The sequence below is a fragment of the Triticum dicoccoides genome, chromosome 5B (genome assembly GCF_002162155.2).
Source record: "Triticum dicoccoides isolate Atlit2015 ecotype Zavitan chromosome 5B, WEW_v2.0, whole genome shotgun sequence".
Lineage (NCBI taxonomy): Eukaryota > Viridiplantae > Streptophyta > Magnoliopsida > Poales > Poaceae > Triticum > Triticum dicoccoides.
The window spans coordinates 628838716-628851405 of record NC_041389.1 but is presented as its reverse complement, the minus strand read 5'-3'; the positions used below and the strand labels follow the sequence as shown (position 1 = coordinate 628851405).

General features: G+C 48.7%; 2 pseudogenes; both read right to left on the bottom strand.

The window, feature by feature from the left end:
* Positions 1–960: 960 nt before the first annotated feature.
* Positions 961–5435, bottom strand: LOC119310316 (annotated as a pseudogene).
* A 3441-nt stretch (positions 5436–8876) lies between these two features.
* On the bottom strand, positions 8877–11544 carry LOC119312175 (annotated as a pseudogene).
* Between the last annotated feature and the right edge of the window lie 1146 nt (positions 11545–12690).

The window sequence follows — 12690 nt, the reverse complement described above, 5'->3', positions numbered from 1 at the left end:
TGACCCTATTGGTTTTTCTGTGAAGGATCTTCTATCCAGGACCGAGATTCTCAGATGCAATAGCTTCGGAGCTCTCTACTCCATCCACCCTTCCTCTACTAGCCAGCCACATGCCTTCCTCGTCGTCGATGCAACACTCTGGCACCGTCGGCTTGGGCATCCTGGGCGGCCCGTCATGGAGTCATTAGCTCGTTCTTCGGTTATCCCTAGGGAAAAGAATAAAAGTAGCTTGTTTCATGCTTGTCAGTTAGGTCGTCATGTTCGTCTTCCTTTTTCTTCCACCAATCGTGTAACCACTACTCCGTTTCAAATAATTCACTGTGATTTGTGGACCTCACCTGTTGAGAGTATTTCTGGCTTTAAGTATTATCTCGTTTGTCTCGATGATTTTACTCAGTATGCATGGGTGTACCCTCTACGGACTAAGTCCGAAGCTTTCTCGCACTTGTCGTCCCTTCATGCTTTAGCGCTCACCCAGTTTAGTGCACGCTTGCAGGCTATTCAGTGTGATAATGGTCGTGAGTTCGATAATTCACTCCTCCATTCCTTTGCCCAGCACCATGGAATTGCACTCCGCTTTTCATGTCCATACACTTCGCAACAGAATGATAAAGCCGAATGCATTATTCGTACTCTTAATGACATTACTCGTACACTCCTTATCCAAGCTAGTATGCCACCTCGCTTTTGGGTTGAAGCTCTTCACACCGCCGTTATGTTGCATAATCGGCTGCCTTCAAAGGCAATCTCGGATCGTATTCCCTTTCGTGCCTTACTTGGCGTAGATCCTGCATATGCTGGTCTTAGGGTTTTCGGATGTCTATGTTACCCCAACACCACAGCCGTCGCTCCGCACAAACTTGCGCCTCGCTCCGTGCCGTGCGTGTTTCTAGGGTACCCATCACGGCATCATGGCTATCGTTGCCTTGATCGTTCCACCCAAAAGATCATCATCTCTCGTCATGTAGTGTTCGATGAGTCAACCTTTCCATTCGCCTCCCCTCCATCTTCGGCCCTTGTGCGCCCGTAGAGCGCGGTCACCGCCACGGCCATCTGCTGCCGGCCGAGCGGGACGTTGACCAGATTGTCCGCGTTACCGAGGAGGTCGCGGTAGTTGCCGTCGAAGCCCACGTGGGTGGCCCCTGGGATTAGGCCGCGGGTGAGCTCCCACCACGTACCGTCGCTGCTCTTGAAGCCCTCCAGGTAGAGGTTGTCCGTGCGGGTGGCGAGCGTGAGCCCGTCGCCGGTCGGTGAGGTCTTGAGCACCGCGTGGATCCACCGGCTCGGCGCGACGTTGGGAACCACCGGCGGCAGCACGGGGCGGTTGTGGGAGAAGTGGCCCGGGTTGCCGAGCTTGCTGCGGATGCGGGCGATGAAGCTAACGTAGTCGGCGGAGCTGGTTTGGACGTTGAACGTCTAGGTGAAGAGTGGTCTGTCTACGTAAAAATGGAAAAATGGAAAATTTGGATTATCTTCGGTGCGGAGGAGCAGCACAAAGCCCGAGCTATCTCTAGCTGGAACCTACTCCCTCCGTTCGGAAATACTTGTCATCAAAATGAATAGAAGGGGATGTATCTAGATGTATATTAGTTCTAGATATATCCCTTTTTATCCATTTTGATGACAAGTATTTTCGGACGGAGGAAGTATGTCCGTATTGTACCCCTATGAGCGTCTTTGATGTCATGTGACAGTGGCAGTATGTGTCTCATGGGTAAACATGAATAGAGAAAATACTTGACCGAGAACCTAATTAACTGGCTTTCTTTCTGTTGGATGTATATAATTTGTCGTGATCCTGGTCCCCGTGCCTCTTTTCTTCTTAGTTTCTTATTAATCCTGTACTGCCACAATGGCCCGTTGGATGGGGCAATATCATCCTGTGATACAAGTGCAACAATTCAGCTGGACCCAAATGCATAAGTATATGAAGAATACCATCCCCTGACACGTCAGGTGGGGCAAATGTGCATGCAATATCATCAGTATTTGTGGTTGGAAGGAGAACAAGGGATTCCTGCACGATTCGTACGTGGCAGCTCAAACAGCAAGCTTACATGCAGGAGCGCAGCTGGGGAGGCAGTGTCGTTCGGAGGTCGTGCGGGAATTGTCGTCCGTGAAGCAATTTCGAATTAGGACAACCTCCCTCTGTATCTTGGCGCCAACCAGCACTATCACTCATTCCGTTGCCCTTCATTCCAACAATACTTTGGAAAGTTTCTGGTTAAGGGCGCCCACGGCTAATTAGCGAGCCACAAGGATGCACTGCTGAAAGGCTTATTGTCTTTTGAAGATAGAAGGATAGGATGTCCAAGTTACAATATATAAACACAGACATGAAATGTGTGGTTTCCAGAGCACATGCACCAGTCAGCATAATTTAGTTATTTGTACTGCATGTTTGGTTTCCGAAGTTACTCTCTCCTAGTCCTAACATGTGATCGACTTCCATCTCCTGTCAAGACATAAATAGGGGGTGGTAGGCTGTTTGCTATCTCCTTTGATGTGTAACCATACCAATTATATTAATTACTCACTTGTCCATATATATACACTCATTCAGTCAATTATCTCACATTCACCTTCTTCACTCTGTCAATGTCATTGTACTCCATTTTGACAGCGATGAGGTACATGAATGAGCAATTCCCAATACCGTGTTGATAAAGAAGCATAGCTGCATAGGCGTATATGCTTGACTTGAAGGACAGTGAGACAACTGAGCTTTGTGAATAGAAGGCATCGGGAAGAAAATTTAGAGCCCTACAGAACTCCATGGTAGGTTAATTGTACGTGAAGGGTTCTTTCTGTTGCTGTAAACTTCAGTTCAGGGTTCAGTAGGGTTTTAGGTGTCGAAAGTTTCAGTTTCGACAGTAGTCATTTTGCTTTCAGTTTCGTCTAGATTTGCGGCGTCCTGACCCAATCGTGGGATGGCACGATGGAATAGTCATGGTGCCATGACAGGAGACAAAACGAGAGTGCTGGGATGGCGGTACTCATGGCGGCACTCGCGACCTGGTCATGCGCTAGTTTTTCATTTTCAGTTGGAGTATGTAACGACTGAATAAAAGCAGAGAAACGGAGTTGCAAGCAGTTCGCAGCGCAAAACCTCCCTCTCTCTCTGTCTGGTGCTCACTCTTCCATCCACAGCTTCGGTGATCACCGGAGTTACTCAAGGGCGGGGTTCGTCTGACAATACTTTACATGTCTTTCATCACACTCGGTACTGCAGACCAATAATGCCTTTGTTGTAAAAAGGACTGAAGCGTCCCTTCTTGAGTTGCGTCTAGAATTGCATCCCTCCATCCTACAGATGCCTTGTGTGCACTGAAGGAAGGAAGAACCCTTTGCTTCAGGACACGTTAGCAATCCCATGATCAATCTCGCGACTTCAGCAATCCAAAGGCCCAAACAAGATTTTGACAACTAAAAACCATGATCAAACAATATTGGCAGTGCCAAATTCAGCGATAGGAAGGTCGGGTTCAATTTAGACTTTACCCTTTAAATTTTGTATTTTCAGTACAAGTCAAGTTTTCAAAATAACTTTACCCTTGAAATTTTCTACTTTACTACATATTTGATGATAAGCTATTTTAAGCAATGCCCGGGCAACCGAAATGGTGCTCTGTTTTTTTTCTTGTTACTATTCATTTGTCCGCGCTCTTTTGACACCATACAATGGACGCACGAAGCATCTGTCTCCTACAAAAACCTTTGCCGTAATAGGACAAAGCAAATGTACAGATAAGCTGGTATAGCAGAGATAATTGGATAAATGACAATCCAATTCCTTACAAGTTACTAATCCAAAAATGCTATTATGCTCATATGTTGTCCATTTTTCCCATGGCGGTCAAAACAACGATCGACGAATTACAACAATGATCATATCCGCACCAACCATCTCTTGACATCGCAAGGACAATGCGGAAAAATCGTCTTCATGTAACACTGCACACAACATTCTAGCCCATCCAACAGTATGTTGCTCACATTGTCATCATGAGTTGTTTGGAAGACATTGTCAACTTCTCTGTGGAGTGTGGAGCTGTAATTTTTGTGTGTGCCAGTTTCTCACTCTAGCCCCTCCAACAGTACGTTGCTCACAGTGTCATCATCAGCTGTTGGGAAAGCGTTGTCAACTTCTCTAGCCTCCTCATGAATGGTGCCAACTAAAACACGATGTGTCTTCGAATCAGGTACCCATCCTTGTCTAGCAGTTGATCATGAACCTTACACGCCTCACTATTAAAGCGTTCTTTGATAAGGCTATAAATGATAATGTTATAAATTCTAGGACTTGCCATTCCATCTATATTTAGCACTTTTAGTAAACTTTCTGAAACCCTGCTAAGTAGTGAAAACACTGCAATATCAGGGACAAACAGTTGAAATGTCTCTTGATCAGGAACAAAGCCATCATACACCATTCTGTTGAACAACATAGTTGCCTCAAGAATTGTCTCCATGGTGAGGAAACAACGCAAAAGGACATTGTACACATGGCTATTCAGTAGACAACCTTCTCCTTCTTGAAATGGAGTAGTGAATGGATGATTGCGTTATGAGTTGAAAATGTGCAAGAAGTGCCAGTGGAAATGGCAAATGAAACCATTCTGATTGCTTCATGCATCATTCCATCCATACAAGTCCCTCGAATTAGTATATCAAACGGCTCGCTGGTAAGGCTGCAACCTCTTCTGCAGTGATATTTAAAAATTTGGCAGCTTCTTTGATCCGCTCCATGTGGCACAAACCTTCTGCCAGCTGCGGGAAAGATTCCGAATTAAGCACCAGATTACTAACACTGGCCCTTCTGAACAAATATCTAGGGCAGTCCTGTGCAATCCTAACCAACAGTAACAAGATAAAACGTTTGTACAATGTAAAATAATGTTTGCGTAATTTAAAAAGTATGTTTCATACTGTACTATTTAAAAAATTGTTTGTGACATTTAAAAACTATTCACTGTTCCAAAAAATATGTTTGTGACATTTAAAAAATGTTTATACAATGTAAAAAAATCACGCGATTTTAAAAATTGTTCTGTACCATTCATTGCCCCCAATAGACACTCGAGCAGATCGATTAATAGTTCATAAAAGTAAACATCAACACCAATTTTATGACTTTTTTTCTATAATATCAAAGACGTCGAGTGATTAATATGCACATACGCGTGCCAAATTTGGGACCACAAGTGCATTTTAAAACATTAAGATGTATGTGTGCCAAGTTCCGGATCCACGCCGCTCACGTCGTTCTCAGGGGGGCGGCACGAGCGAACCCTAGCAGCCGCCACCCCGTCCCTCGCCTCTGCAGCCCGCGGCCTGGCCGCTGCCGGAGGAGGCCGATGGGTGAAGCCCACCTCGGAGGACGGCAGCGGCAGGGCACTCTTCTTCTCGCGGCGGCGCGTTGCCCTGGACAGCATGGCCCGCTTGCGGCATGGTGGCGGAAGCCGGCGCGGTGGATCCGGCGGTGAACCTCTCATTAGCGCCGCGAGGAGGTTCTGCGTGGCTGACCAGGGTCGCGCGCGAGGGATTCAGGTCGTCTGGATCGATCTCGCGTTGGCGCCTTCCTCTTCAGCCGGCGCGGTGAGGGTGGTGACCCTGGCGTGCGGCGGCGGTCGTTTCCCCCATGGCCGGTGGGTTGGGTCGTTGGCTTGCCTGGCCGGAAGTTGGGTGGCGGCGGCGGCTGCGGACCTGGCGTCCCGGCCGGATCCGTCGTGGTTCGACTATGGCCGGCCGGCGGCGCGTGATGGGGCCGGGGTGGGGCGGCCGAAGGTCCTCAACCGGCTTTCCGATGACACCATACGTCTACATGGCGAGGGTGTGCCCGGATCCAGTCAGCAGCGAGATCGTGGTGGCGCTACTTCCGTTGAAAATCACGCCGACTTCGGTCAGGGCGGACGATGATGGCGTCTCCGACGCCCCCTGTTGAAGCATCGTCGTTGCAAACTGCGTCAACATGATTAGGATGTTCCGGGGGAAACCCTAGATCTGGATCTACCGGATAGGACGATGACAGCGCCTTCGTCGTGCTCCCTCTTGAGGGCATCGTTTTGGAGCATGAGCTGGCTGGAGGGGACGAGGAGGAGCGGTGTTTCATCTACCGCAAGGCCGATGACGGATCCCGGCGGCATTGGCGCTGCGGAGTTTCGGCGACGGGCGCGTGTGGATGGATACGTGCAGGATGGTGGCGTTGTCTGGCGCTGTGGTGGCGTCAACGGCAGCTAGACCGGGCAAGGTAGATGCGGCAGTACAGTACTGAAGATGCAGTGGTGGCAGGTGGCTGCGGCGGCCTCATACCCGGCAGATGTCCTGGTTGAGGAGTGCGCCGGACTTGTGGGTGCCCCATACCCGGCAGGCGTCCTAGTTGGCCCCTCAGGTCTTAGATGTTAGGTTTGGCTGCGAGGTCTATTTGGTATTAGGCCCAGACTATCAGCATCACTTCATCAACTGGATAGGAGTAGCGACAGATATTGTCTAGACGGTGGCTTTAGTCTTACTGGTGTATGACTTTGTAACGTCTTGTGTGAATAATTAATAAAGTGACTGCATGCATCGTCCAGATGCAGAGGCCGGAGTCCTCCTCCATTTCTAAAAATGTGTGTCGGTGTGTGGAAAGCAAGTGCCACTTCTAATCACTAAACTAAGGTGCATAGGACTATGCGTGCGTGCGTGCGTGCGTGCGTGCGTGTGTTATTTTGGTAACATATGCTTAAGTAAAGCAAGTGCAAGTGTACAAGCTCATAATTAATAAAGTTGATAAACACATTAGGATGGATTGGAGATTTGATCTCCTCTTCTATTTATCTATTTGTTTTAAAAAAGTAATCTCCGTGTACTATAAAGCAGGCATTACTTCAATTCATTACAAGATGTTGCATGGTGCTCGTTCCTTCTTATGATGAAACAACCATGAGTCATCTGGGTGCAATGACCATTAAGCTTGGAGGAGTGCTTGTTGTTTGACGTACAGTCGAGGAGCTACTGAATTGCGTTGATCGGGCCATGAAGCAAAGCCCACAAAGTCACTGCATAGGCCAACTAGACTGGGTAGCGCTGGTTATCCCATGACGACGCCGGTGCTCTTTATGGATCGTGTCGGCGAGCCTGAGCTGTCGGGCTGCTTCACAGGATCACCGGATGCTGGCTCTGCCGCTGATAACAGTTTCTTGTAGTTAGAAGGAGAACAAAGGCTAAATGAAGCCATCCTCTAGCTCTTTCTTGGCTCAAATCAAACGTGTCACTCATCCTGGTGCCCTCCATTCCAACAATACTCTGGGAAGTTTATTCTGGTGGTCAGGTGCGCGAACGCCCAGTCCATGAGTCACAATGATGCACTACCAAAGTATTATCGTCTTCCAAAGATGCAAAGATGGGGTATCTGGGTTACAATTTATAGCTTATAGGTTCGGTCGAACCTTTTCTAATTCATAAACACATGGACACACTTCTATAGTTTCGAGGGCACATGCACTTGCCAGCAAAATAGTTATTTGTACTGCGTCTTCGGTTATGTAAGACACTCTTTCCTAGTCTTAATCACGTGAACTCCCATCTCATGTCAAGACATACAGAGCGCTTGATTATATGCATTAATTTGGTCTCTTGAAGGCAGATACTACAATTGTTTCGTGGCAGCGAGAAGGTGGGTGCTAGGCTGTTTGCCATCTTCTTTGATTTGTAACTACACAAACAATATTAATTGCTCACTCGTCTATATATACACACACTCATTCACTCAATTATCTCACATTCACCTTCTGCACATGCACTTGAATGAGCTATTCCCAGTATGGTGTTGATAGAGAAGCATGGGCATACCTGCTTAACTTGAAAGACAATGAGACAACTGAGCTTTGAGAACAAAAGGCATCCGGATGAAAATTTAGAGCCATTCAGAGCTCAACGGTAGGTTAATTTGTACGCGAAGGGTTCTTTCTACTTTCCATGTCTTTCATCACACTCGGTACTTCAGACCAATAATGCCTCTGTTGTAAAAAGGATGGACTGAAGGCGTCCCTTCTTGAGTTGCGTCTGGAATTGCATCCCTCCATCCTACAGATGTCTTGTATGTACTGAAGGAAGAACCCTTGCTTCAAGACACGTTAGCAATCCCATGATCAATCTCGCGACTTCAGCTATCCAAAGGCCCAAACAAGATTTTGACAACTAATAAAGACCATGATCAAACAATATTGGCAGCGCCAAGTTCAGCGATAGGAAGGTTGGGTTCGATTTAGACTTTACCCTTTAAGTTTTGTATTTTTAGTACAAGTTCAAGGTTTCAAACAAACTTTGCCCTTTAAATTGTCTACTTCTACCACATGTTTGACGATAAGCTATGTTATAAGTAATGCCCGGGCAACCGAAATGGTGCTCATCTTTTTTCCGGTTACTTTTTCATTTGTCTGCGCTCTTTTGACACCCTACAGTGGACACGCGAAGCATCTGTCTCCTAAAAAAACTATGTCGTAATGGGACAAAGCAAATGTACAGATAAGCTAGTACAGCATAGATAATTGGATAAATGACACTCCAATTCCCTAGATATTACTAATAAAAAAACGCATCAACCATCTCTTGACATCGTAAGGACAATATGGAAGATTCGGCTCCTTGTAACACTACACACAACATTCTAGCACCTCCAACAGTATGCTGCTCACATTGTCGCCGCGTTGTTTGGAAGACTCGTTCTAGCCCCTCCAGCAGAATGTTACATCTCTAGCCTCCTCCCCATCAGTGGTGCAACCAACACACGATGCATCTTTGAATCAGGTACCCATCCTTTGTCTAGCATTTGATCCAGAAACTTACATGCCTCACTCTTGAAGCCTTCCATGACAAGGCTATAAATGATAATGTTATAAATTCTAGGGCTTGCCATTCCATCTATACTTAACACTCTCAGTAAACTTTCCGAAACCCTGCTTAGTAACGAAAACACAGCCATGCCAAGGATTAATAGTTCAAATGTCTCTTGGTCAGGAACAAAGCCATTATTCACCATTTTGTTGAACAACAGGGCAGCCTCAAGAATTGTCTCCCTGGCAAGGAAACAACGCAAAAGAACATTGTGCATAGCTGTTCAATAGACACGCTTCCATCAGCATCTGTGCAAGGAGAAGCAATTAAGTACCAAATTACTAACCTGGTTTTATTCTAGCACCCTTTTCTAATTTGGATAATGCTACTCCTAGGAGAGGAGAGCAGAGGAAGGCGCAGGCGCAGGTGCCCCAGGATGCCTCGCCTCTCTGGCGGCTTGTTCGCTCAAGATAGAGACTGCGACGAAACCGGTAATCGCTACGTAATTTGTTGCCATGAAAAGAATCAGGTGGGGTGCGTAAGCGCGGGCGACTGGATACTGCTGCTTGAGACGCCTCCCGAGGACGTTGCGCCTTCCTTTCAAGACGGTGCACCAGAGAGCCTTCCAAAGTGTGCAGGTCGACACCGGCACGATCAAAGTTACGACCGTGCCGTATAGTAGGGCGAAACCGATGTATATGACGTGGTAGATGATACGGTAGAGCGCCTCCGTGCTCGTCACCGCAGCGAGAGCTGCGTAGAAGGCAATGAACATGCTGACCAGCGACACCCATATGCAGTGCAGCGCCGCCGCGAAGCTCTTCCACGACCCCGCGGAGCGCGACGCCTTCCCAAAGACGAGAAGGATCACGGCAAGCACGGAGGTGACCAGGGCGAAGCTGTCGAGGATCAGGAAGAATTGGAAGAGGATCTTCTCCTGTAGCACCGCCATGCCCTTGAACACCCTCTTGTCGGGTGCCGTGCCGTCAGCTTGCTCATACGAACCCGGCACATTGTTGGCGGCGGTGAAGGTCACAGTGGCGATGAGCACACCGACCACCGCTAGGCTGTCGGACATCTTCTCGATCCCTTGCGCTATGTCACGGCCCCTCCATTGCTCCACATGGTCCCGCCTCTGAGGCTGAGATTGTGCCCCGAACGTGGCCAGCGTCACCACCAAGGCCAACTGCACCATAATCATACGAAAACTTTAGTCCAACAATGTTCATATAGACAATCAAATTAACTAACAACGGGTGTTAGTTGATGCAGACTCCAAGCAATGCCTGCTCTCAATGAATATATGCTTACCATGGAGAAGAAACTGGTTGATCTAGCTGCGAGATCCAACGGCGTGTGCCCTTCGTTGTTCATGACGTTGGCACACAATTCGCCACGCCACATCAAGGCCTCCACGACGCTGGGCGCGCATGCAGCCACCGCGAGGTGCAGCAGCGTATTGCCATCTCCATCATGCGTGTTGAGGAGGCTGCGGAGCGTCGGTTTCTTCATGGCAAACGACACGACCCTGGAGTGGCCTCCCCTGGCCGCGGCATGCAGGAAGGTCCCGCCGCGGTCGTCCCGGGGCTCGGTAGCATCGGGGCAGGCCTCCATCAATGCCTCGGCCACGTGGGTGTGGCCCATTCTCGCCGCCACGTGGAGAGCAGAGAGGCCGGCCGAGTCCCGCATGCGCACCGCGTGCGGTGCAACCCGCAGGATGGCACCTACGATGGAGCGGTCGCCGTCAGACGAAGCGAAATGGAGTGGAGTGCTGCCAGTGCCATCAGCTTTGCTGGCCAGGGATGGGCCAGATGGCTTCCAATCCAGTAGTAGGCTGACCATTTCTGACAATGCTCAGATGGTACATATATATCAGTCAAGGGTTGACAAATCTGCATAAACTTTCAGAGTCTGCTACAAACACCAAGGAGGAACACGTCGCTAGCTGACCTGAGCCCTGGAAGACTGCGGCATGCAGCATTCTGCGAGCTCGGGCCAGCAGCCAACGCGTGGCTGCATCTGGTCGTTATCGCTCTGACAGCGGGTGCCGACTTGCTCATCACTGCCAAGTAGAGCGGCGACAAGCCAGCGGTGTTAACCTCAGAGGCCAGCCCTGGCGCTGCAGAGATCATAGCCTCAACTGCCGCGCCATGGCCGAGCCTTGCCGCTAGATGCAAAGCCGTGTCCCCAGCCTCGTTCTTGCAGCACAAGATGCTCTGATCTCCGCTGTCCATAGCGAGCTGGATGAGGAGCGACACGGCCATCTCATGCCCAGCCCTCGCCGCGCAGTGCAGCGGCGTGTCCAGAGCCGAGTTGGGGGAAGAGAGCAAGGTCTTGTCCCCAAAGCTGGTGTAGAGCTCCCGTATTAGCTCGTCATGCCCTTGATCCGCGGCCAAATGAAGAACATTGTTCCTCTCCGAGCTGACCTGGTGTATACCTGAGAGTAACAATTCAAATTGCCATTTTGAAAGAAATTCCATACAGAATTCGGAAATGTCAGCTCACTGGGTACCAAAATTAATTCAGAAAACTCTCAACTGTGTGTATGGAACTAGCGGCATTACCAGAGATTTCATCAGCAGCATGGGCACCACTGTATTGTTGCAGAAGCAGCGCCATGGCTTCCTCCTTTTTGCCCCCACGCACGGCGAGGTACAACTCGGAGCTCATCAGGCCGTCATCGCCAGGACCCGCACTGAGCTGGATGGAGTGATGACGGTGATCCATCAACTAATCCGAATGGATCAAGAACTAGAGAAGGTACGTATGTACTACTATATCGTTTGCCAGATTAACCTCGCGCGAGATCCAGCAAATGACTTAGTCCAGAAGATTGTAACAGGTCCAGAATCAGAGAGCACCGTGGATGCAAAAGAATTTGAGCTAGCTAGGATGGAGTGTGAAGTTGGCTTCGGTATATTGTTTGATCCACGTGATTGATCAGCCTCCAGCAAGTTACACTAAGCCAGCAGATTGATTACGTGCAGACATGGGTTAGGTAGATTAATTCCCTGTTGTCTCCAGATTAACACAATAATCAAAGCATGCAGTATAGCTTTAACCTTTCTCGACCCTCGCGCCTAAACTAATTTTCTTCCTCGCAAACGTAGAGACGTAGATAGCCTACCCCAACTTGTTTGGGATAAAAGGCTTCGTAAGTAAGTAAGTAAGTAAACGTAGAGACGTAGAGTGGAGTGCTTCTGCTTTGCTGGTTGATCCCTTCCTAAGACCCCATGCATGCATAATAAGGCCCCCTAAACATGGGACGAGGAAAAGTGCAGGAATTGCAAGTCATGTCTTGTAGATTCCTACATGATTCTAAATTGCAGGAATTATACAACATAGCTGTTTGGATGCTCCACAGGAATTTTGCAGGATTGTTTCTTTAGAAGAGAGAGAAAAAGAGAGATAAAGACACATGTTGCATTGGACTTCTCAAAGGAAGTGAAAACATGGAGCAAGTATTTAGAATCCTAAAAAAATAGTATAAAGGAAAGGAAAGATTCCTAAAGGAATTTTCAAAGCTAATCCTACAATCCAAAGGGTACATAGGAAAAAATTCCTATAGGATTCCATTCCTATGAAAATCCTGCAAAATTCCTTCGTTCCAAACGGGCCTAAGAAGCGAGATGGGAGGTTTTTTTTTGTTTTTTTTTACTTCATGTGAAATATCTGGCACGATCTTGCTGGTTCTGCATTTACTCGCGACCGCGTCGCCCCCGCGGGCGACCGGCCGCGCCCCGGCTCCTCCTCCGCCAGCTCCCCCTCATTCCCCCCCTCCCTGCCGCCGTCGCCGGCGTTCGCCGCTGGGCCTGGCCCGGGCGACGCTGGTGGCGGCGGCCCCCGGCCATTCCCCTCTCGGTTGCTCTCCGG